Genomic DNA, 25,362 nt, shown 5'->3' with positions numbered 1-25,362 from the left:
AAAGGATGCATTCGTCAGCTGCATTCCAAAGAGCCTTCGAGGTGAGACAGCCTAGTTGTGCTGCTTATGACGTATCAGGCTGATGACTGCAGTGAAGGTGAAGCCCTGAATTGGGGACACCATCTATGACCCCCCGGACAGACAGGACGTCAGTGCATCACAGATTACTTTCCCAGCCAATGCAGACACCCATTTCCAGCTGGGTGGACTGAGACAATGCAAATGAAGTGTGTTGACCAAGGACACAAACAGGCCGTGTGACTGGGGGAAAAACCCAGGTCTACATACAAGTAGACCAGCTCTTCTTCTCCCTAGTGGGATAAGAGTACTAATCTACCACCAACTCAGGTCTGGCAGCATGTGACGGTGCCATATAACTCTGCATCCACCACTTTACTTAAATGCCCTGTACTCTGGATAGCAACAGCTAAGGCCACATGAAACCTGGGCTACACTCTTCTGTTGGCTAAGTTAAAGCCTATGTAGACCCTGAGACCCATTGAGATCGGTGCGTATACCTGGATTCCAGAGCATGACGCGGACTGAAAGTCAACACTCCCCCTGGACAGGATGCCAACTAGCTGTGAATGTAATGATTTAATACTTACATTGAGAACTGATTTATTTATTTTTGTCCACTTACTTATGGGCTCTGAAAACGGAGGGACGTACATAAAATGGCTACAGTATTTTTTTGTCATTTTGAATTTAGCTAAAGTCGACACTACTGTACAGGTACATCTTGTTTAGTTTCACCTCTGTTGTGGTAATGCACAAAGACATCAGTGTCCAAAAACTTATGGGTCTGACTGTATATACAAACATGATACATAGAACCTGAGGTCATCACAAGTGCATACACCTCTGGTGGAGTCTATTTAAAAAAAAAACTATTGCGGGTCATATTGCACACAATTTCAGGAGGCTCGGTGACCCGTGAGTCTTTAAAACAGATGTTTACCCGAATTATACCGATGCCCTTAAATGCATCACGGTGGCACAAGCCTGTCTCCCAACAAGAAGGGTCCATGGTTTGAGGCCACCCCCTTCTCCTTGTGCATCTGGAGCTGTATCAGGAAAGGGCATCTAATGTAAATGTGTGCAAATCTACATGCAGATCCACTGTAGCAATTCATAGCAAATACAGTAGGAATTATTTTGCTTCACTAGAAAGTAGAGAAGCTTGAATCTTCGACTGGACTGGGTTGCTTGACGAAGATCGAAGATTCAAGCTTCTCTACTATGGAACCACCTGGACAACTGAGAGCCTACACAGAAACTTCACTAGAAAGGTACTTTACAAAGTAAAATAATTAATTTTTAGCCTGCAGTTGATAGGTACATAGATCAATAGATAGACATAGTCGATTCTCACATCCTGAAAGTCTCCCATACCTGACCTGACTAGGTAGGTAGTTACAGTGCAGCCGGAAAATATTCACACCACTTCAATTTTTCCACATTTTGTTTTTATAGCCTTATTGCAAAATGGATGATAATATTTTTTTCCTCAAAATTCTGTACAAAATACCCCATAACGACAGTGTAAAAGATGTTTTTTTTAAGACATTTGCAAATGTATTAAAACTAAATAAGGTAAGAAACCACGTGTACATAACTATTCATAGCCTTTGTCATGAAGCTCAACTGAGCTCAGGTGCATCCTGTTTCCACTGATCATCCTGAGATGTTTCGACAGCTTAACTGGAAGTCCACGTGGGGGAATTCTGTTGATTGGACATGATTTGGAAAGACACACACCTGCTACATATAAGGTCCCACAGCTGACAGTGCATGAAAATTCAGTCAAAGGAATTGTCTGTAGACCTCTGAGACAGGATTGTCTGTGAGGCACAAATCTGAGGAAGGGCACAGAAACTTTGCTGCTTTGAAGGTCCCAGTGAGCACAGTGGCCTCCATCATCCATAAAGGAAGAAGTTCAGATCCACCAGGAATCTTCCTAGAGTTGGCTGCCCGTCTAAACGGTGTGTCAGGGAGGTGACCAAGAACCCAATAGTCACTCTGCCAGAGCTCCAGCATTCCTCTGTGGAGAGAGGAGAACCTTCCAGAAAGACAACCATCTCTGTGGCAATCCACCAATCAGGCCTGTATGGTAGAGTGGCCAGATTGAAGCCACTCCTTAGTAAAAGGCACATGGCAGCCCACCTGGAGTTTGCCAAAAGCACCTAAGGACTCTCAGACCACGAGAAAGAAACTGTCTGGTCTGATGAGACAAAGATTGAACTCTTTGGCGTGAATGCCAGGCATCATGTTTGGAGGGAACCAGGCACCATCCCTACAGTGAAGCATGGTGGTGGCAGGATCATACTTTGGGGATGTTTGTCAGCAGCAGGAACTGGGGAGACTAGTCAGGATTGAGGGAAAGATGAATGCAGCAATGTACAGAGACATCCTGGATGAAACCTGCTCCAAGAGCGTGTTTGACCTCAGACTGGTGTGATGGTTCATCTTTCAGCAGGACAATGACCCTAAGCACATAGCCAAGATACAGTGCCCTCCAAAAGTATTGGAACATTGGGTATTTCCATCATGCCATTCAGTGGGCCTGTTCCCACGGCAGTAGCGTTCCTCAGGTACTTGTTCTGACCAGCACTGTTCGGTGCTTGCATGGACTGGGTACTGGATAGTGTTCTTTTGTTGCTGACGGAAAGGTTTACTGACCTTGACTTTGTAGCCGATACTGTGATCTCTCGCAGAATTAATGGACGTTCTGATTACAGCACTTGAGAAGGTCATGAATCAGTATCTGGCTGTGCAATTGTCTTGGATTAAGACTAAAATCCAGGCTTTTAATGACTTCCTGGACTCGAACATCAGAAGTGTATCTGGATGCGATGTGTTAAACTTGTAGAGGCACACTCACTGACAGTTTCATAATTGGTAAATGCTGTCACTGTATTGGAGCAAGTGTCCTTATTTTAGTAATGTGACAATTTTTACATAAATTGTATAAGTGGCTTAGTGCTATCTTATCCTTAGGTGTGATGTGAATGCACTGATATAACAGCTAACATTAGCATGAGCTAATGTTACTTCCCACTAGTCCTAGAGTGCACTGGCCCTCTTATTAAGGAGAGCATGTTGAAGTTGTTTTTTACATTTATGAAAGGCTTGCAAAAGTGTGACAATTAAAAAAATAAAATTGGCTAATTACCATATTTCTTGATTTTCAATTCCGCAGATTTATAGAACAGCAGTACAAGTAAGGTGAATTAATGGGTATGTCAACAGAATGTGTTTTATTTTTGTAAATTGAACAAACCTGGTTTGTTAGCTATTTGAAAACTGTTACATTAACTTTAAAATCTGTTTGGGGTTGTAATATACACCATCAAATAATATAAAGAAGTTAGGACCAGTAGACCCTCGGATGAGTCGTGGACCATCCCTCATAACCAACTGCCTTAATTGTGAGAAACATCATAATGTGCTTTTAAAAAATAGTCATAGCTGAGAACCTCAAAGCACCTTAAGCAGTGATTTGCAATGGATGTAATAATCACTTGTCTTGAAAACCTACTAGCATCACATAACACACTGCTAACAGACCAATATTAGCATGAAAGCTCACGTGTCCATAACGTGATGCTAACGGCTAACCGGTTAGCATGGTTGAGTGCGTCCTTTGTGAGCAATGGGATTATGTGCTTAAAAAAATACTTATAACCTAACGTGTTAGCCGTAATTGTGAGCAATGGAATTTATAATCTGCTTTAAATAATACACCAGCTGAAGGTAGCATCAGGTAGCTGAAGACCTCAGCGGGGGGAATGCCAAAAAGCTGTGACTCGCAACTTTTTAATCGTTCACGTTGTCTTGAAGACACACTAGTGTCACATACACTCAATGTTAGGGCTAAAATTAGAATGAAAACTTACTAGTGTCACATAATGTGGTGCTAACAGACGAATATTATCATGAAAACTCACTAGGTGTCACAGAACTTGCTGGTAACAGGCAACATTGGCATAAATCGTAGCCTCCATTGTGCGCAATGCATTTATGTGCCGAGTGTGCAGTTTTTGCTTAGAAAACTCTTACTACAGATTTTCAGGTAATTTTACGTGTTGCCTGGAAAAAAAAAATGGCATATCTAGCTATGTGTTTTTTTTTAGGTTTTTTTTGTCAGACTAACACCAAATTTGGCCATAGAGAAATATGGGTATCGTATAATCAAAGAGCCGTTGTGACTTAAATTTTGTGTCATTCTTCATTAAACTGACCTACTTTGATGGTCGTGTGTGCATGGCCAGACAATTTTCTGGATTTCAAAGTGATCCCAGGCATTTTTTATTTTGGGACTGGCTTTTCACAGACATTGCCTCCCTGGGTGTCTGAAAGCCTTCATCGACCAATGAAATGGTTTTGAATAAGTTTTAAACAAGTTTGAAACGTGGTTGAAATAATTTTCTTGGAGCAAAATGTATTTTTTCTACATATCAAATCAAGGGTCGCTTAGTTACAGGTGGGATCTTGCTCCTGTGTTGTGTGGCAATACACGCTGGACAATTCAAGCAAAGAACAAAGACCATCCAGTCAAAATCTGGCTGACAACCATCAGAATGGTCGACTTGTTGTCATTCTGCAAATTATATTTCAGCTCAGAATCTTTGTGCAACATTGCAATTTTTTTTATCATCATCAACCAAAATGACAAGCTATATTGTGAGGCCTTAGTTTAATTGATTAGTGGCCTAAAAGAGTGAGAAGACAAACTGCAGACGAAGTGCAATTGCTCTCGTCAAGGCAGCCACAGTACCTACTCAGGAAATCCTGGCTCGGGGAGACGACTCTAAATGAAGTACTTTACCATTCACCATTATGTCTTTGGTGAGAGTCAGAGGGAACCCCCGGGGCTCTTCAGCACAGCGCAGCACAACTTTTCAAAGGGCTCCAGATTAAAGTCACTGAAAGTTCCCACTGGGGTCTGAGGCCAGGATCCCATTAAGCAGCCCTACCACACCGCCGGCCATAATTGTGTCGTTGAGAATTCAGAGCAGCGGTTGCTTGATAAGCGAATTTAGGGTGAAATCCCCCAAAAAAAAGAGGGAAAAAAAAAAAGTGGGGTCTCGTTGGGCCACAATTAGACACTTCATTCGCTCTTCACTAATTTGTTTTAAATGACTGAAGGAGAGGCGAGCACTTTATAAAGCAACCCCAGCTACTTCCCAATTTCCAGGTCTGTGCTACAGAATGCTGATAAATGAAAAACACTGCGTTTATAGCCTCACGCTACAGTGCCGCCGGTGGAGTTTGAAACTGTAGTTATCTTTATCGCTGTGCTTCCTTTGCAGGAAGATAATCAATAAGCCTCCACACCCCACACCACAAAAAAAAAAATCCATATTTTTTTTCTCCTTTTAACCCCACGTTTTGAAGGTATCCTTCACTGTAAAAATGATTTAATGTTCCTATTTCCTGTCCAGGTGGAAATGAATCAAATATATTTGTAAATATGCTTAGGCTCATATTGGAAAGTAGCCTTTTTTTTTATTATTTTTGTAATTTTATCTTTGTGAACCACCGCAATGAACTTGAAGTGAAACAAGATGTTCTTGTAGTGCCAAATTTCAGCTTTAATTTAAGAGGTTTAAACAGAAAACATCACAATAACCATTTAGGAATTAAACCTATTTTTACACACAGTCCCTCGGTTTGCAGGTACCTTAAATATGGGACAAACTGAACGTAATTATCACTTTTACAGCAAGTTTTCTTCAAACACATCAGGGGATGGATACATGAACATTTCCAAATCAATGAATATGTTTAAGTTCATTTAAATCAGTAAATATGAAATACAAATGGTACAGTACTGGACGGCAAATCTGTCTGAATAGGCAATTCTCAAAAGTATGTGAACATGCAAAAGGCTGACTAGTGAGGGAAGCCACCAAGACAACTTTAAAGCTGCTGTAGGTTACTTGAGAAACAGTGCGTCATGTAGCTTTCGTCTGTTGTATCCCCCCGTTATACAGCTTCATGGTGGAATGAGAGATGGCTTTTCTTAAAAAGATGTGAAAATTTCAGCCACAACCTGACATAAGACACATAGAGGCTGTCGCCTAGATCTGATGTGTTTTTGACAAAATCTCTGTTGCAATCCACCATGAAGCTGGCTGGGGATGCACCAGTCAGAAGCTGCATAACTGCATCTGCACAAGCCTATAAACGCCTTTCTGGATTGTCACAGCTGTCCTTGGTGACTTCCACCACTACTTTCCTTCTTGCACGATCAGTTTTTGAGAACTCATGCATCCATCCACCAACTCATCAAACGCAAACTGGCTGCAAAAGTGATGATTTGTCTTCACTGCAATCATTGTGTTTAGTTTGTCCAATTTCAAGGGAATTCCTAAATGGTTATATTGTCATTAAACCCCTTGAGTAAAAAGGTCAACAATTTACATGAAAGCACATGTTGAATGCTTGGGGGAAAATAATAATAATAATATTAAGAATCACAAACCTTCACCACCTTATGGACCTCTTAGAATGAGAAGACATCAGTTTACACTGAGCTCGTTCTTCAATTACGATTCAAAATGTTAAAAACCTTTATTTCAACGTTTGAGATTTGTGTCAATCAGAGCAGTTTGGTAAATGATATACAAAAACATCTCATCATTGAAGACCTCAACTCTTAACCTGAGATCTATCCATGTTCTCAAGCACGTCAGGTAACACCTAGAAGGATTTGACTGGACATTCTCTGTGAGCACAGGCAAATGTAAATAAACAGATCTGAAGTTAGGGTCCAGGTCTTACAATGAAATCAAGTAGGCGATCTGAAAACTCTGTCACTTAGTAATCTGCAACCCAAAAAATGTCTTCCAAGTGCAATAAAGAAAAACCGTGTGGATGAGCAGCATCAGGTGGTTTTTTTCTGCTTTTTCTTCTCTGCCTCCTCTTCTTTTTCCTTCTCAATCTCAGCCACCAGACTCTCAATTTCTTTTGATTCCAAAATCTACAAAAAGCCGTAAAAGAAAAGTCAGTGTCAGCCATCGCACGCATCCATAAAAGATCTGCAGCAAGGTTACCTTTAGCGGCTGGTCCCGTCTGATCACAGCAAGTTCGATATTTTTTCCTCCCGATTGGACAACCTGTAACACAACAAATATGTGATCAATAACTAAATAAATCAACACTCAAAACCTCTGCAGTGTGTAATAAGGACCAAACAGAACCCACACAATAAGGACCCAAACAGAAAGGACCAAGTGCGAAGCGATCCCAGAACATTCTTGGTGTGACGCAATAGTGCTAATCACCAATCTGCCATTGCAGGTCTTGGCAAAATTCTATTGTACCTGCATTATTGGTAAATGCCCACCAGGTGGAGATATTGCTCTATTTCAAGAATCTTGGAACACAATGACCCAACTGTTGCTTAAAGGAGTAGATAATCCAGGGTCAAGTGTTTTTTTATATATAAATTTGCAAAAAAGCTTAAAAAAAAAACAAAAAACTTTTTCCACACTGTCATTATGGGGTTGTGTGTAGAATTTTGAGGGGAAAAATATATTTCATTCATTTTGGAATAAGACTAACATAAAAAAAAAGGAAAAAGTGAAGCGCTGTGAATACACTGTCTTTTTTTGAAACATCTGCATATACATGAAAGCTCTACTGTACTGTTACTGCCAGAGCCAACCACATCCTGACCCGTACGCACCAAGCACCATGAAGGGGTATGGCTCCCTGTGTAGCCTGTGGGACTGAGCTGTGATATGTCATTGGCACAGGGCGGACTGAATGGAAATGAATGTGTACATGGCAGGACAGGGTTCCCCCTCTTTTTAAGAAATAATTTTCCAGGACATCTCCAGAGCATTTCCAGGAGTTTTCCTGACATTTGTGAGGTTTCCTTCACATTTTCAGCCCAGTTGGGGATCAAACCTATGATCCTGCATTCAAAGCCACTCCTCACCTTTAACCACTTCTCCAAGCTGATGAAAATCACATTGTGTAAATTTAAGTGTCCATTTTATACTGAAAATATCTTGTACTTTTTTGTTGTTTTTGGTGCAGACTCTAAACTTGACGTTACCTCGAGCAGAGCTTTGATGGCCAACTTTATTGCCTCGTTGTCTCCAGCAATGGCTTCGTCTGTGTGTAGTTCTTCTCCAGGAACTCTCTCACGGTCTTGCACTTCGGCCGATTGCATTAGCCTGAATCACCATTGTAACATAAATGACATACACAGTATTATTAATCACCATCTACTGTCAAAATACTTTGTGTGCTAATATCATTAAAACCAGAACACAACAAAGAACAGACTGACTGACCTTCCAGGCGTGGTAGGTTCCTGAGGGGTCAGTCTGATAGAGCCTTGGAGTCCCATCGTAATCAAAACCAACAATTAAAGCAGAGATGCCAAACGGCCTGCGCCCGTTGCTTTGAGTGTATCGCTACAATATAACAAAAAATGTACCAAAATTATGTTAAATCTTGTTAAATCATTTACAATTTTTTAAAAAGCACACATATAATGTTTAAAATACCTTTAACATGCAAGCATCATCTGGACACTAACTGACTCAGTCCTGATTTTCAAACTGTTGTGTGTTGGGGGGTGTGGCTGGATATTTTGGTGTTCTTTTCTTTTCTTTGCTCTCCAGTGGCATGAGAACTGATTTGTCTGTGGAGAAGGTGCTGGCTGAAGAATCCTTCACCCTCATCAACATCATGTGTAGCACCTGTGAATGGTGCTCACATGCAACCTTAAAGACTTTCAGCTGAAGCAGATAATTGGATGGCGTTCTGCATTTAAGTCATGTGTGATTCAAGCAGAATTGCCGGGAACTCGACCTTGTGATGTTCGTTTGTGAGATGCTGAGGACTGCGCCTGGGTTTGACACATCGAGCCCGTGAAGCAAGGAAGGGTGAGGGACACATGCTGTCAGCACACATCAAAGGTAATTAAGTGTTTGACTAATTGTTGATAGTAACTTGGTATTTTGTTACGCAGTAAACTTGAATTGTGATGAGGATTGTGCAGCTCGCTTCTCACTGCTGTGGCATGCGGACAAGTGGTCCTCCACCTGTTGTGAGAAGCTGCTTATTTGCATAAAGCTTAAAATACAGACCTGTATGTGTTGCTGATAGTGTGTGTCTTTTGAAGGATATTAGTTGTAACTGCTAACTTACCTCACCTCTTCTATGCTTCGCAGAGAGTCGGTTTGTTGTGTCCACCTGAGGGGTGTTTGGCGGTGGTAGTGGGTCCAGGAGCACCGGGCTTCGATCCTTTTGGGCGCTGGAGAGCGTGCCAGCCTTCACTCCACCAGAAGGACGCTATTTCTGTTTTTACACTTTTTATGCACCAGTGGGTGAAATAAATATATTGTTTTTGGAACCGCTTTTCTGGTTATTTGTAGTGCTGGGTTCCGTCTGAGCAGGTCCGCTCCTCAACCCGCGTCGACACATAACAGTAGGTTCCTGTCCATTCCATAATGGACCCAGCGGCAGAGGCGGTTCCTTTTGCCGAAAAAGTTCAAGAACACTTGGAGAAAATATGGGAGCAATTACAGCATCTCGCAAACCAAATTAAACAAACAGACGCCCGTGTTACGGAGCTCGCAGCACAAGCTGTTCCGCTTCCTGCTGCTCCAGCTGCGGCATCATCGATACCGGTGCAGATAACTCTGTCACCCAGAGATTCGGCGTCCGAACCAATTATTTGTCATCCGGAGCCTTATGCGGGAGACGTCGAAGCCTGTGCTTCGTTTTTGATGCAATGTTCTCTGGTTTTTGCTCAGCGACCGGCTTCCTTCTCTTCTGATAGGAGTCGTGTGTCATATGTGACAAATTTGCTCCGAGGTGACGCCTTAGTTTGGGTCACAGCGTTGTGGAGTAACAACTCGCCATTGTTAGGATCCTTTAAGGCTTTCTCCCGGGAATTCCGACTGGTTTTTGACCATCCGGTGAAAACGAATACCGTTGCTCAACGGTTGCTGAATCTCAGACAGGGAAGGCGGAGTGCGGCGGAGTATTCCGTGGACTTTCGGATTTTTTCTGCTCAGTCAGGTTGGAATGCCGCAGCTTTACGAGGCGTGTTTGTAGATGGGTTAAATGAGTCATTAAAAGACGAGCTGGCAGTCAGTGACGAGCCAAACGATTTAGATGAGCTAATATCGTTGGTGATTCGTCTAGATGATCGGATGAAGGAGCGTGGACGCGAGAGAGGACGCCCATCAGAGCGGGTTTTTTCGTCTCGGGGCTTTCCCCGACACAGATCTGGGCCGCCTCTTCTTCGCCCCACTGAGGCTCCTCCGATGGGACCACTGGCTCCTCCTGTTGACGAGCCCATGCAGTTCGGACGAGCAGAGATTACTGTATTGCCCCGACATATAAACGTCAAGAAAAATAATGGTGACGTATCTCCAGGTGTTCTGGGACAGGCAAAATAACACATAAAAAAAAAAAAAAAAAAAAAAAAAATCTAGTACGGGTTAATGTTTTGTTTTCTTTAAATAGGGGTTATAATTTGTTTGGGGAGTCAGAGGCGTGTCTGGTGGAGTGAATTATTAGGCAGATAGAAGCCCGTCTGGGCTCACTTAATTGTTAATTTTTATGTGTTTTTAGGTATTTTCTGTTTGGGTTGTTGGGTCGTTTTATTTTGTTGTGTTTTATTTCCCTACATCCCTAACCCCAACCTCACTTGCCCCAAGACCGTTTGTCTTGTGGGTTGTGGGGTGGTGCAGGTTGGTCACGCTGAGCGTTCTCAGAAGACCTCTGCACCTGGGGGGGGGGGGGTGTTAGGGGCGTTTTTCTTGGTTTGGTTAGGGCCCGGTTCCACTCCAGCCTCGGTGAGCCTTTGTACCGTCCGTCATTGGTGTTGCCGGGGTGTGGTGCAGCGGAGACATACCTCAGTCGGAGGGGTGGGCCGATCTGTTGCCGTTCGCCATTTCGGTAGTTCCACCCCTCCCGAGAGGCTGGGGTATGGTCGAGTTGGGGCACCGGACGTATTTCCGGTTCTCCGCTGCGCCTTGGGGTTGGGGCTGGGTTAGTTTTTCCTGTTCCCTTCCCCGGCTTAATGTTTTGAGCCGTTCGCCAAAATTGAGCCGCCGAGGGGCTCTGTGAGGGACCTGGGGTCTTTCGGGGTGCCGGGGAGGGTAACAGGGTTTACGGTCGTTTTATATCCCCCCGGGGTTGTTTTTGGTAGTCCTCCGGGGGTTGAATTTTGATTTTGTTCTGTTTCCTTCCGGGTTCCACCTCCAGGGTTGATGGGACAGTCCTCTGGGGGGGAATTGGCTTGGGGCCAACTAGCCAAGTGTGGCCGGGTCTGGGGTTCCGGGGTGGGTACCTCCTGCGGTTGATGGTACGGTCCTCTGGGGGGCGCCGTTTGCTCCATGTATACCTGGGGACCTTTGTGGGATTCTGGTTCTGGCTGTTCCTCCTGGAACTGGCGGTGAAGGCCTTCTGGGGGGGGGGGCTCTGCAGGTCGTTCTTGGGGGGTTTGTTATTTTTCTTTTATGCATTTATGTTTGTATTGTGTTTGTGGGGCTGTGTTGGGTTTTTGTGTTTGGGAGTTTTTCTTTTCTTCCCGGGGTTTGATGGGACGGTCCCCTGGGGAGGTTTTGGGTGGGTTTTGTGTTTTTTCCTGTGTGTTGGACTGTACTGGGGAATGTTTTGGGGCTTTTGTTGATGCCAGCCGGCCTTCCAGCTGCGTTGCCCTGTCCTGCTGTCTGTGGTGGACCTTGGGAGCGTGGTGCTGTCTGCTTCCTGATGAGGACCCCGGAGGGAGGTGCTCCTTCTCGGGGTTTGTTCGGTCGCCGGGAGGCTTCCCGTTAAAGGGGGGGTACTGTTGTGTGTTGGGGGGTGTGGCTGGATATTTTGGTGTTCTTTCTTTTCTTTGCTCTCCAGGTGGCATGAGAACTGATTTGTCTGTGGAGAAGGTGCTGGCTGAAGAATCCTTCACCCTCATCAACATCATGTGTAGCACCTGTGAATGGTGCTCACATGCAACATTAAAGACTTTCAGCTGAAGCAGATAATTGGATGGCGTTCTGCATTTAAGTCATGTGTGATTCAAGCAGAACTGCCGGGAACTCGACCTTGTGATGTTCGTTTGTGAGACGCTGAGGACCGCGCCTGGGTTTGACACATCGAGCCCGTGAAGCAAGGAAGGGTGAGGGACACATGCTGTCAGCACACATCAAAGGTGATTAAGTGTTGACTAATTGTTGATAGTAACTTGGTATTTTGTTACGCAGTAAACTTGAATTGTGATGAGGATTGTGCAGCTCGCTTCTCACTGCTGTGGCATGCGGACAAGTGGTCCTCCACCTGTTGTGAGAAGCTGCTTATTTGCATAAAGCTTAAAATACAGACCTGTATGTGTTGCTGATAGGTGTGTCTTTTGAAGGATATTAGTTGTAACTGCTAACTTACCTCACCTCTTCTATGCTTCGCCGAGAGTCGGTTTGTCGTGTCCACCTGGGGGGTGTTTGGCGGTGGTAGTGGGTCCAGGAGCGCCGGACTTTGATCCTTTTGGGCGATGGAGAGCGTGCCAGCCTTCACTCCACCAGAAGGACGCTATTTCTGTTTTTACACTTTTTATGCACCAGTGGGTGAAATAAATATATTGTTTTTGGAACCGCTTTTCTGGTTATTTGTAGCGCTGGGTTCCGTCTGACGCAGGTCCGCTCCTCAACCCGCGTCGACACATAACACAAACATCTCATTTGCAACAGATAATTCAACGGCTTTGACAATTACTTGGAACTTTGTGTTAACTATTAATTTTGTGATATTTTTCCCCAATGAATGATGGAGTTCATCAGGGACATGTTCTGGTTCCTACTCTGTTCAATGCATACGTGGATTGGGTGTTGGTAGGGCTGTGGAGTCCAGCAATTTGGGTGCCCTTGTCAGAGAGAAAACATTCACATTCACTTTATGTATGATGCTGTGATCTTTGTGGAATCAATGGATGCCCTGATTACCCTCGAAAAGCTAAGTAATTAGTTGGCATGTAGGTGTTTGCGATTGTCCTGTATCAAAAGATCTGTATCAGAAGTGTATCTGCTTGCGGTAAAAGTGTTGAACTTAAGAGTGGTTCCCTTATCTATGCAGTTCATGTCTCTGGGTCCTCAGTCTTTGAGATCAACAGATGCCTGTGAAGAACTTATGGTATCATAAGGTGTCTGGAGATACATTTGTATGAGGCCAGAGGTCCAGGGCCCATATCCACAAAGCAGCCTAAGGCTCAAAAATAATAATAATAATAAAAAAAGCTCCTAGTGATGTTATTGTAAGAAAAAGCTTAGAATTCCTCAAATTCTTAGACAATTCTTAGAATTTTCCCTTGGTAAGATGAAAGTTGTTCACAAAGCACCTTAAGGTGCCCTGACACTTGCACGACTTTGATCCACTCACATCGTCGTGATGATCCCACCCGCTGTGCTCCTAGCTGGACACCGTGCTTTGTTCCACTGACTGCGTTGTGCACTGGATGCTGCATATATAAAATAATTATTTTGTAGCGGATTAATCATTTTCTGTCTGAGTTAGCTGTTGATAACTCCTCTAATCACAGAGGACCACTCCAGCTGCTGCTTTTCTCGCATGCGCTCTGAACGAGGTGGGAGAAAGCATTTGGAGCCGTTTAAAAAGGTAATTATTTGTCATGTTTCCATTGTAATGGCTTGGTAAAACAGCTTTTTTCCTTCTTTTTCTTCCTTCTTTCCTTCTTGTGTGCAGCTGTAAAAGTATGTTTGTGACAGATTTAACATCTCGTTATAATCGTTCAGACAAGCGCCGATGCGGTGCGCTGACGCAACCACTCGCTCTGTTCACTTCTTCTTTACTCAACTCGATGAGCTGCACGTAATGTTGGCGAGTAGATCGCGCAACGTTCACTACCATTTCACATCTGTTACAGGATATTTATGCATCAAAGTTTTTTAACATTTCAAAATTCTCTTTGCGCAATTGCACGTGCCACAAGTTTACTCCTGCATGATACACTGCATGCATCAAAGTTGTGCACGTGTCAGGGAGCCTTTAGGCCTTAAGAGAGCTCCTAAGGTGCCAAACTGGTAAGAGTAGGAAGGAGGACTTTAAGAAGCCCAAGAGTGACTTAAGCAGATAAAAAGACAGAGATATTCATCATATGTAGAATGACAATCTGCTTGATCTACATAATTAGTTTATGTTAATGTACTGTCTTAATGTATTTATAATTGTTAAGGTTCTTGTTATCATATACACACTGTTAATACTATCATTATTTTTATTATATTGAAGCTGAAGGCTCTGCCTCCCATTCTACTCTTACAAACCCTAGGAACTACAAGTAAGCCCGCAGTCTGAGAGCGAAGCGCTCAATATGGTACTATGAGGTCCCTAAGAAGATGGGACCTGATTATTCAAAACCTTATAAGTAAGAAGAAGAATTTTAAATTCTATTCTAGCATTAACAGGAAGCCAATGAAGGAGGCCAACATGGGTGAGATATGCTCTCTCCTGCTAGTCCCCGTCAGTATATAGCTGCAGCATTCTGAACCAACTGAAGGCTTTTTAGGGAACTTTTAGGACAACCTGATAATAATGAATTACAATAGTCCAGCCTAGAGGAAATAATGCATGAATTAGTTTTTCAGCATCACTCTGAGACAAGACCTTTCTGATTTTAGAGATATTGCGTAAATGCAAAAAGGCAGTCCTACATATTTGTTTAATATGCGCTTTGAATGACATATCCTGATCAAAAATAACTCCAAGATTTCTCACAGTATTACTAGAGATCAGGGAAATGCCATCCAGAGTAACGATCTGGTTAGACACCATGCTTCTAAGATTTGTGGGGCCAAGTACAATAACTCCAGTTTTATCTGAGTTTAAAAGCAGGAAATTAGAGGTCATCCATGTCTTTATGTCTGTAAGACAATCCTGCAGTTTAGCTAATTGGTGCGTATCCTCTGGCTTCATGGATAGATAAAGCTGGGTATCATCTGCGTAACAATGAAAATTTAAGCAATACCGTCTAATAATAGCCCAAGGGAAGCATGTATAAAGTGAATAAAATTGGTCCTAGCACAGAACCTTGTGGAACTCCATAATTAACTTTAGTCTGTGAAGAAGATTCCCCATTTACATGAACAAACTGTAATCTATTAGACAAATATGATTCAAACCACCGCAGCGCAATGCCTTTAATACCTATGACATGCTCTAATCTCTGTAATAAAATTTATGGTCAACAGTATCAAAAGCAGCACTGAGGTCCAACAGAACAGCACAGAGATAAGTCCACTGTCCGAAGCCATAAGAAGATCATTTGTAACCTTCACTAATGCTGTTTCTGTACTATGATGAATTCTAAAACCTGACTGAAACTCTTCAAATAGACCATTCCTGCAGGTGATCAGTTAGCTGTTTTACAACTACCCTCTCAGAATCTTTGAGAGAAAAGGAGGTTGGAGATTGGCCTATAATTAGCTTTTAAATCTGACTGCCACTTCTGAGAAGAACGCCGTGTTCTTTCACTGGGGAATAACACTTACCACACTTCTGGAAGCGGTGCGAAAAATGCGCTAGTACTGGCAGCTAATAAAAAGTGCGTTTGTTTTACCTTCCTGACAGAAATACAGCAAAAATGTTTCCTGTGAAATATGTTTAGATTTTATCCTCTTTTACCTTTGGAATCTCTGGTCAATCTCTGTTTGATAGTTGTGTCCGTTTCTGTCTTTCTGTGTCCATTTTATATTATTTTTTCTTGTTCTTTTGTTCTGTTTTTTTCAGTTAAAGATAAGGTCCGTGAAGTTAATACTAGCATTATGCAGCTAGCAGTGACCTTGACTCTCAAGGGAACCCTGGAAGTGGAGTTTTCCCTATGTGACAAGCCACCCACATGGTTGAAAAATAATCAATTTTTTATACAAAAGTCGAATTTTAAACATATTGCAACTATAAGATAATGCGTCTTACTTGATACTATGGAACAAAATAATGACAATGACAAAAAAAAAAAAAAAAACATTTTATGGCTTCATATAATCATTTAAAAAAAGTCATAGGAATTAAATTTGGGGCCTATTGTTTATGGTTATGTTCACATTACTGATTGAAGTGACCTGGTTCTCAATCTTTTGTCTACATTGTGACACATACATGGCCTTTTCTGAGTTGTGTGAATGTGCTGAGTGTGATATTATATTAATTTAGATATTATTTATACTAGAAGAAATTTGGGTCACTTCTTATGTTTACATTTAAATAATTGGTTAAATAATCTACCACGCTACAGAATCACACTAGGTCATTTTGGAAAATAAACCAGACAGATATACAGTAAAATCCCACATCCCGAAAGCAACCAGAGCACAATTTGGGGCCATTCACATATGGCTGCGTTCACATGCTGGTTGAAGTAACCTGAATCTCTTTTTTTTCACATATGCTTTCTGAGAATGAGTGAACATGCAAATCTGATTTATGTATTTTTGCTTGACAGATTTTCCACATGCAGTCATAGATTTGATTTATGTTTGATCGTGGGTCAAATGACTGCTGTGACAAATGTCAGACTGGACAGGTATTAAACATGACTGGGAGTTGTCCCAATAACATCTATCTTTGAGCTACAGTACATCATTCACTGTTGTTTTGTATTAATACACACAGAAATTGGAATAAATCAATTCCAAGCTGCCTGCTGATGTCACTGCCACACCTGATGAGTCAAGATGAGTATGACGATCTCTGACCTAATTCCCCACATCCACCTTTTCAGTGGTCCACATTATGACCAATCCAAACAGAATGCTGCTGCCTTTAGAAATGCATAATAGGATAAATGTTTTTCCCAAGTGCATTACAGGCCAGTGCAGGAAGCAATGTGTGCACGTAAAAAAAAAAAAAAAAAGATATATATCTTTGATTGTTCATGGTAATCGAGTTTTGTATGTGTTTTGGCCTGTAAGCTGTTTGTGTGCACGCAAACATTGCACTCAGTCTACAGGCTCCAGGAGCGTGCATTCTTGCTCGGAGAGTACACGTCCTCGGGCCTCGTTCCTCCCGTCGATGACCTCTGGTGAAGCCATTATTTTCTGCATTAATGATGAGCAGTAGCCAGCGATGAGAGAGATGGACTTTGTCCTCAGGCACATTAGTGCTGATTATGGGCAACAACAAGCCAGGAAGAAAAAAAATGAAAGAAATACTATTCCCACAAGCAGTTCAAAAGACGAGGAGTCTTAACAGCAGCACAGAATAAGCTGTTCTTGTTCTTTGACAAGATGGATCAGATAACCTTTGTGGTTGGAGGATTACCCAGAATAAACTTTACTAAAGTTTACTGACTGCTCGGTTTGTTACTCTGCAGATTTAGCATATCTTCCTCTTGAATTTGAGCACAAATAAACTTCGACTGCTTAACAATTTTATCAAAGTGTCCAAAATACATCAACACACAGCAATTAAGGAATGGCAGAAACAGTTTATTGGTCATATTAATTAGAGGAAAGTCAATCTGATAGAGGCCCCGAGGCACACTGAAGCTGGTGCTTACGGTTACATTTACATTATTGGTTGAAGTGACCCTAAATCTCCGGTTGTTTGGTTCTGCAGCATAAAGTGTATAAGAGTCTATGGGCACATCCTAGTTCAGGGGTGGCATCCTTCTAAGGTTGTGCCCTACGAAGGTCTAGCCTTCAGAATCATCATAGGCCAGAACAAACCATTCTGACCCACGGAGCATTGTTCTGTTGCATCAATAGCTTTTCTCACCCATAACCCCTGTTGCCATACAACCTTGACAAAAGCATGCGGCAAGCTTGCGTGGTGAGTGCAACCTGTAGTTTAGTAATCATTTAGTCCTTATTTATGCCTTACTTACAAATAGTGCTTACCTTCAGCCACCTTCACCAACAGAGAGCTTCGACATGAGATGAAAATCCTGGTCTACAAAGCTGTCGTCATGCCAACAATGCTGTGGGATCTGGACCACCTACCTTCGCCAACTGAAGACCCTAGAACAGGTGTATTCAACTCATTCCAGAAAAGGCTGAGAGGGTGCAGGATTTCTTTGCGACCACCCACTCCTCCAGGTGATTTCACTGATTAACTGATTCCATCTGCTCAAAGTGATGTTAATCAGTGAAATCATCTGGAGGAGTGGGTGGTTACGAAGAAAACCTGCACCTTCTCGCCCCTTGCTGGAATGAGTTGAATACCCCTGCCCTAGAGTGAGTCCACCAATGCTACCTGAGGGGTATCCTCTGCATCAAGTGGGAAGACTACTGCACCAAAATCAGTGTCCTGGTTGAAGCAAAGCTTCAGATCATTGGGTGTGCCATCATCAACAACCAGTCTCTGTGAATGGGTCAAGTCATTAGGCTGGATGACAGCCAACTTCCCAAGCAGATCTTCTACTCTCAGCTAAGCGAAGGAAAATGGTCCAGAGGAGAGCAGAAGAAATGTGAGAAGGACTTCCTGAAGAGCAAACCTCTGAGCCGCTCCATCGACTGGCAGACCTGGGAAGAACAAGCGACGGACCAACACAGCTGGTGAACAATGATCCACACGGGTGTAGAAGTCTTCTATAAATGCCGACGAACAACAGAGAGGAGAAAGAGGAAGGAGAAAAAGTAAGATCCTGACCATCAGAAGCTTCCAGCACCAACTACGTCTGTAAGAAACAGTGTGCATCAAGACTGGACCTGTTCAGTCATCTCCACGTCCACCACCCCATCAGGGAATCAATCAAGAGATGATCTTCCATGCCAGTAACATATGAAGCTCAAAAGTTTCTGTTTTTATCTTTGGGGGAAAAAAACTGCACAATGACTCATGTGATTGTTTGGACCCGAAAGGAAACAGATTGCGTCCGTTGTTTTCAGGGGAAAAAGGATGCATTCGTCAGCTGCATTCCAAAGAGCCTTCGAGGTGAGACAGCCTAGTTGTGCTGCTTATGACGTATCAGGCTGATGACTGCAGTGAAGGTGAAGCCCCTGAATTGGGACACCATCTATGACCCCCCCGGACAGACAGGACGTCAGTGCATCACAGATTACTTTCCCAGCCAAGGCAGACACCCATTTCCAGCTGGGTGGACTGAGACAATGCAAATGAAGTGTGTTGACCAAGGACACAAACAGGCCGTGTGACTGGGGGAAAAAACCCAGGTCTACATACCAGTAGACCAGCTCTTCTTCTCCCTAGTGGGATAAGATACTAATCTACCACCAACTCAGGTCTGGCAGCATGTGACGGTGCCATATAACTCTGCATCCACCACTTTACTTAAATGCCCTGTACTCTGGATAGCAACAGCTAAGGCCACATGAAACCTGGGCTACACTCTTCTGTTGGCTAAGTAAAGCCTATGTAGACCCTGAGACCCATTGAGATCGGTGCGTATACCTGGATTCCAGAGCATGAAGCGGACTGAAAGTCAACACTCCCCCTGGACAGGATGCCAACTAGCTGTGAATGTAATGATTTAATACTTACATTGAGAACTGATTTATTTATTTTTGTCCACTTACTTATGGGCTCTGAAAACGGAGGGACTGTACATAAAAATGGCTACAGTATTTTTTTGTCATTTTGAATTTAGCTAAAAGTCGACACTACTGTACAGGTACATCTTGTTTCGTTTCACCTCTGTTGTGGTAATGCACAAAGACATCAGTGTCCAAAAACTTATGGGTCTGACTGTATATACAAACATGATACATAGAAACTGAGGTCATCACAAGTGCATACACCTCTGGTGGAGTCTATTTAAAAAAAAAACTATTGCGGGTCATATTGCACACAATTTCAGGAGGCTCGGTGACCGTGAGTCTTAAAACAGATGTTTACCCGAAATATACCGATGCCCTTAAATGCATCACGGTGGCACAAGCCTGTCTCCCAACAAGAAGGTCCATGGTTTGAGGCCACCCCCTTCTCCTTGTGCATCTGGAGCTGTATCAGGAAGGGCATCTAATGTAAAATGTGTGCAAAATCTACATGCAGATCCACTGTAGCAATTCATAGCAAATACAGTAGGAATTATTTTGCTTCACTAGAAAGTAGAGAAGCTTGAATCTTCGACTGGACTGGGTTGCTTGACGAAGATCGAAGATTCAAGCTTCTCTACTATGGAAACCACCTGGACAACTGAGAGCCTACACAGAAACTTCACTAGAAAGGTACTTTACAAAGTAAAATAATTAATTTTAGCCTGCAGTTGATAGGTACATAGATCAATAGATAGACATAGTCGATTCTCACATCCTGAAAGTCTCCCATACCTGACCTGACTAGGTAGGTAGTTACAGTGCAGCCGGAAAATATTCACACCACTTCAATTTTTCCACATTTTGTTTTTATAGCCTTATTGCAAAATGGATGAAATTATTTTTTTCCTCAAAATTCTGTACACAATACCCCATAACGACAGTGTAAAAGATGTTTTTTTTAAGACATTTGCAAATGTATTAAAAATAAATAAGGTAAGAAACCACGTGTACATAACTATTCATAGCCTTTGTCATGAAGCTCCAAACTGAGCTCAGGTGCATCCTGTTTCCACTGATCATCCTTGAGATGTTTCGACAGCTTAACTGGAGTCCACGTGGGGTGAATTCTGTTGATTGGACATGATTTGGAAAGACACACACCTGTCTACATATAAGGTCCCACAGCTGACAGTGCATGAAAATTCAGTCAAAGGAATTGTCTGTAGACCTCTGAGACAGGATTGTCTTGAGGCACAAATCTGAGGAAGGGCACAGAAACATTTCTGCTGCTTTGAAGGTCCCAGTGAGCACAGTGGCCTCCATCATCCATAAATGGAAGAAGTTCAGATCCACCAGGACTCTTCCTAGAGTTGGCTGCCCGTCTAAACTGTGTGTCAGGGAGGTGACCAAGAACCCAATAGTCACTCTGCCAGAGCTCCAGCATTCCTCTGTGGAGAGAGGAGAACCTTCCAGAAAGACAACCATCTCTGTGGCAATCCACCAATCAGGCCTGTATGGTAGAGTGGCCAGATTGAAGCCACTCCTTAGTAAAAGGCACATGGCAGCCCACCTGGAGTTTGCCAAAAGGCACCTGAAGGACTCTCAGACCACGAGAAAGAAAACTGTCTGGTCTGATGAGACAAAGATTGAACTCTTTGGCGTGAATGCCAGGCATCATGTTTGGAGGGAACCAGGCACCATCCCTACAGTGAAGCATGGTGGTGGCAGGATCATACTTTGGGGATGTTTGTCAGCAGCAGGAACTGGGAGACTAGTCAGGATTGAGGGAAAGATGAATGCAGCAATGTACAGAGACATCCTGGATGAAAACCTGCTCCAGAGCGTGTTTGACCTCAGACTGGGGTGATGGTTCATCTTTCAGCAGGACAATGACCCTAAGCACATAGCCAAGATACAGTGCCCTCCAAAAGTATTGGAACATTGGGTATTTCCATCATGCCATTCAGTGGGCCTGTTCCCACGGCAGTAGCGTTCCTCAGGTACTTGTTCTGACCAGCACTGTTCGGTGCTTGCATGGACTGGGTACTGGATAGTGTTCTTTTGTTGCTGAGGAAAGGTTTACTGACCTTGACTTTGTAGCCGATACTGTGATCTCTCGCAGAATTAATGGACGTTCTGATTACAGCACTTGAGAAGGTCATGAATCAGTATCTGGCTGTGCAATTGTCTTGGATTAAGACTAAAATCCAGGCTTTTAATGACTTCCTGGACTCGAACATCAGAAGTGTATCTGGATGCGATGTGTTAAACTTGTAGAGGCCACACTCACTGACAGTTCATAATTGGTAAATGCTGTCACTGTATTGGAGCAAGTGTCCTTATTTTAGTAATGTGACAATTTTTACATAAATTGTATAAGTGGCTTAGTGCTATCTTATCCTTAGGTGTGATGTGAATGCACTGATATAACAGCTAACATTAGCATGAGCTAATGTTACTTCCCACTAGTCCTAGAGTGCACTGGCCCTCTTATTAAGGAGAGCATGTTGAAGTTGTTTTTACATTTATGAAAGGCTTGCAAAAGTGTGACAATTAAAAAAATAAAATTGGCTAATTACCATTATTTCTTGATTTTCAATTCCGCAGATTTATAGACAGCAGTACAAGTAAAGGTGATTAATGGTGTATGTCAACAGAATGTGTTTTATTTTTGTAAATTGAACAAACCTGGTTTGTTAGCTATTTGAAACTGTTACATTAACTTTAAAATCTGTTTGGGGTTGTAATATACACCATCAAATAATATAAAGAAGTTAGGACCAGTAGACCCTAGGATGACGTGGACCATCCCTCATAAACCAACTGCCTTAATTGTGAGAAACATCCATAATGTGCTTTTAAAAAATAGTCATAGCTGAGAACCTCAAAGCACCTTAAAGCAGTGATTTGCAATGGATGTAATAATCACTTGTCTTGAAAACCTACTAGCATCACATAACACAATGCTAACAGACCAATATTAGCATGAAAGCTCACGTGTCACATAACGTGATGCTAACAGGCTAACGGTAGCATGAGTTGAGTGCGTCCTTTGTGAGCAATGGGATTATGTGCTTAAAAAAAATACTTATTACACCTAACGTTGTTAGCCGTAATTGTGAGCAATGGAATTTATAATCTGCTTTAAATAATACACACAGCTGAAGGTAGCATCAGGTAGCTGAAGACCTCAGCGGGGGGAATGCCAAAAAGCTGTGACTCGCAACGTTTTTAATCGTTCACGTGTCTTGAAGACACACTAGTGTCACATAACACAATGTTAGGCTAAAATTAGAATGAAAACTTACTAGTGTCACATAATGTGGTGCTAACAGACGAATATTATCATGAAAACTCACTAGTGTCACAGAACTTGATGGTAACAGGCTAACATTGGCATAAATCGAAGCCTCCATTGTGCGCAATGAATTTATGTGCCGAGTTGCAGTTTTGCTTAGAAAACTCTTACTACAGATTTTCAGGTAATTTTACGTGTTGCCTGGAAAAAAAAATGGCAATCTAGCTATGTGTGTTTTTTTAGGTTTTTTTTGTCAGACTAACACACAAATTTGGGCCATAGAGAAATATGGTATCGATATAATCAAAGCCGTGTGACTTAAATTTTGTGTCATTCTTCATTAAACTGACCTACTTTGATGGTCGTGTGTGCATGGCCAGACAATTTTCTGGATTTCAAAGTGATCCCAGGCATTTTTTATTTTGGGGACTGGCTTTTCACAGACATTGCCTCCCTGGGTGTCTGAAAGCCTTCATCGACCAATGAAATGGTTTTGAATAAGTTTTAAACAAGTTTGAAACGTGGTTGAAATAATTTTCTTGGAGCAAAATGTATTTTTTCTACATATCAAATCAAGGGTCGCTTAGTTACAGGTGGGATCTTGCTCCTGTGTTTGTGTGGCAATACACGCTGGACAATTCAAGCAAAGAACAAAGACCATCCAGTCAAAATCTGGCTGACAACCATCAGAATGGTCGACTTGTTGTCATTCTGCAAATTATATTTCAGCTCAGAATCTTTGTGCAACATTGCAATTTTTTTTATCATCATCAACCAAAATGACAAGCTATATTGTGAGGCCTTAGTTTAATTGATTAGTGGTCTAAAAGAGTGAGAAGACAAACTGCAGACGAAGTGCAATTGCTCTCGTCAAGGCAGCCACAGTACCTACTCAGGAAATCCTGGCTCGGGGAGACGACTCTAAATGAAGTACTTTACCATTCACCATTATGTCTTTGGTGAGAGTCAGAGGGAACCCCCGGGGCTCTTCAGCACAGCGCAGCACAACTTTTCAAAGGGCTCCAGATTAAAGTCACTGAAAGTTCCCACTGGGGTCTGAGGCCAGGATCCCATTAAGCAGCCCTACCACACCGCCGGCCATAATTGTGTCGTTGAGAATTCAGAGCAGCGGTTGCTTGATAAGCGAATTTAGGGTGAAATCCCAAAAAAAAAAGAGGGAAAAAAAAAAAGTGGGGTCTCGTTGGGCCACAATTAGACACTTCATTCGCTCTTCACTAATTTGTTTTAAATGACTGAAGGAGAGGCGAGCACTTTATAAAGCAACCCCAGCTACTTCCCAATTTCCAGGTCTGTGCTACAGAATGCTGATAAATGAAAAACACTGCGTTTTATAGCCTCACGCTACAGTGCCGCCGGTGGAGTTTGAAACTGTAGTTATCTTTATCGCTGTGCTTCCTTTGCAGGAAGATAATCAATAAGCCTCCACACCCCACACCACAAAAAAAAAAAATCCATATTTTTTTTCTCCTTTTAACCCCACGTTTTGAAGGTATCCTTCACTGTAAAAATGATTTAATGTTCCTATTTCCTGTCCAGGTGGAAATGAATCAAATATACTTTTGTAAATATGCTTAGGCTCATATTTGGAAAGTAGCCTTTTTTTATTTATTATTTTGTAATTTTATCTTTGTGAACCACCGCAATGAACTTGAAGTGAAACAAGATGTTCTTGTAGTGCCAAATTTCAGCTTTAATTTAAGAGGTTTAAACAGAAAACATCACAATAACCATTTAGGAATTAAACCTATTTTTACACACAGTCCCTCGGTTTGCAGGTACCTTAAATAATGGGACAAACTGAACGTAATTATCACTTTTACAGCAAGTTTTCTTCAAACACATCAGGGGATGGATACATGAACATTTCCAAATCAATGAATATGTTTAAGTTCATTTAAATCAGTAAATATGAAATACAAATGGTACAGTACTGGACGGCAAATCTGTCTGAATAGGCAATTCTCAAAAAGTATGTGAACATGCAAAAGGCTGACTAGTGAGGGAAGCCACCAAGACAACTTTAAAGCTGCTGTAGGTTACTTGAGAAACAGTGCGTCATGTAGCTTTCGTCTGTTGTATCCCCCCGTTATACAGCTTCATGGTGGAATGAGAGATGGCTTTTCTTAAAAAGATGTGAAAATTTCAGCCACAACCTGACATAAGACACATAGAGGCTGTCGCCTAGATCTGATGTGTTTTTGACAAAATCTCTGTTGCAATCCACCATGAAGCTGGCTGGGGATGCACCAGTCAGAAGCTGCATAACTGCATCTGCACAAGCCTATAAACGCCTTTCTGGATTGTCACAGCTGTCCTTGGTGACTTCCACCACTACTTTCCTTCTTGCACGATCAGTTTTGAGAACTCATGCATCCATCCACCAACTCATCAAACGCAAACTGGCTGCAAAAGTGATGATTTGTCTTCACTGCAATCATTGTGTTTAGTTTGTCCAATTTCAAGGGAATTCCTAATGGTTATATTGTCATTAAACCCCTTGAGTAAAAAGGTCAACAATTTACATGAAAGCACATGTTGAATGCTTGGGGGAAAATAATAATAATA

At 42.3% G+C, this 25,362-nt stretch overlaps 1 pseudogene; it reads right to left on the bottom strand.

The window, feature by feature from the left end:
- Positions 1–6,559: 6,559 nt before the first annotated feature.
- Positions 6,560–17,072, bottom strand: LOC117521309 (annotated as a pseudogene).
- Between the last annotated feature and the right edge of the window lie 8,290 nt (positions 17,073–25,362).

This window comes from Thalassophryne amazonica, chromosome 12, assembly GCF_902500255.1.
Source record: "Thalassophryne amazonica chromosome 12, fThaAma1.1, whole genome shotgun sequence".
Taxonomy (NCBI): domain Eukaryota; kingdom Metazoa; phylum Chordata; class Actinopteri; order Batrachoidiformes; family Batrachoididae; genus Thalassophryne; species Thalassophryne amazonica.
Note: the sequence above shows the minus strand (reverse complement) of the source record. Positions and strands in the feature narration are given on the sequence as shown.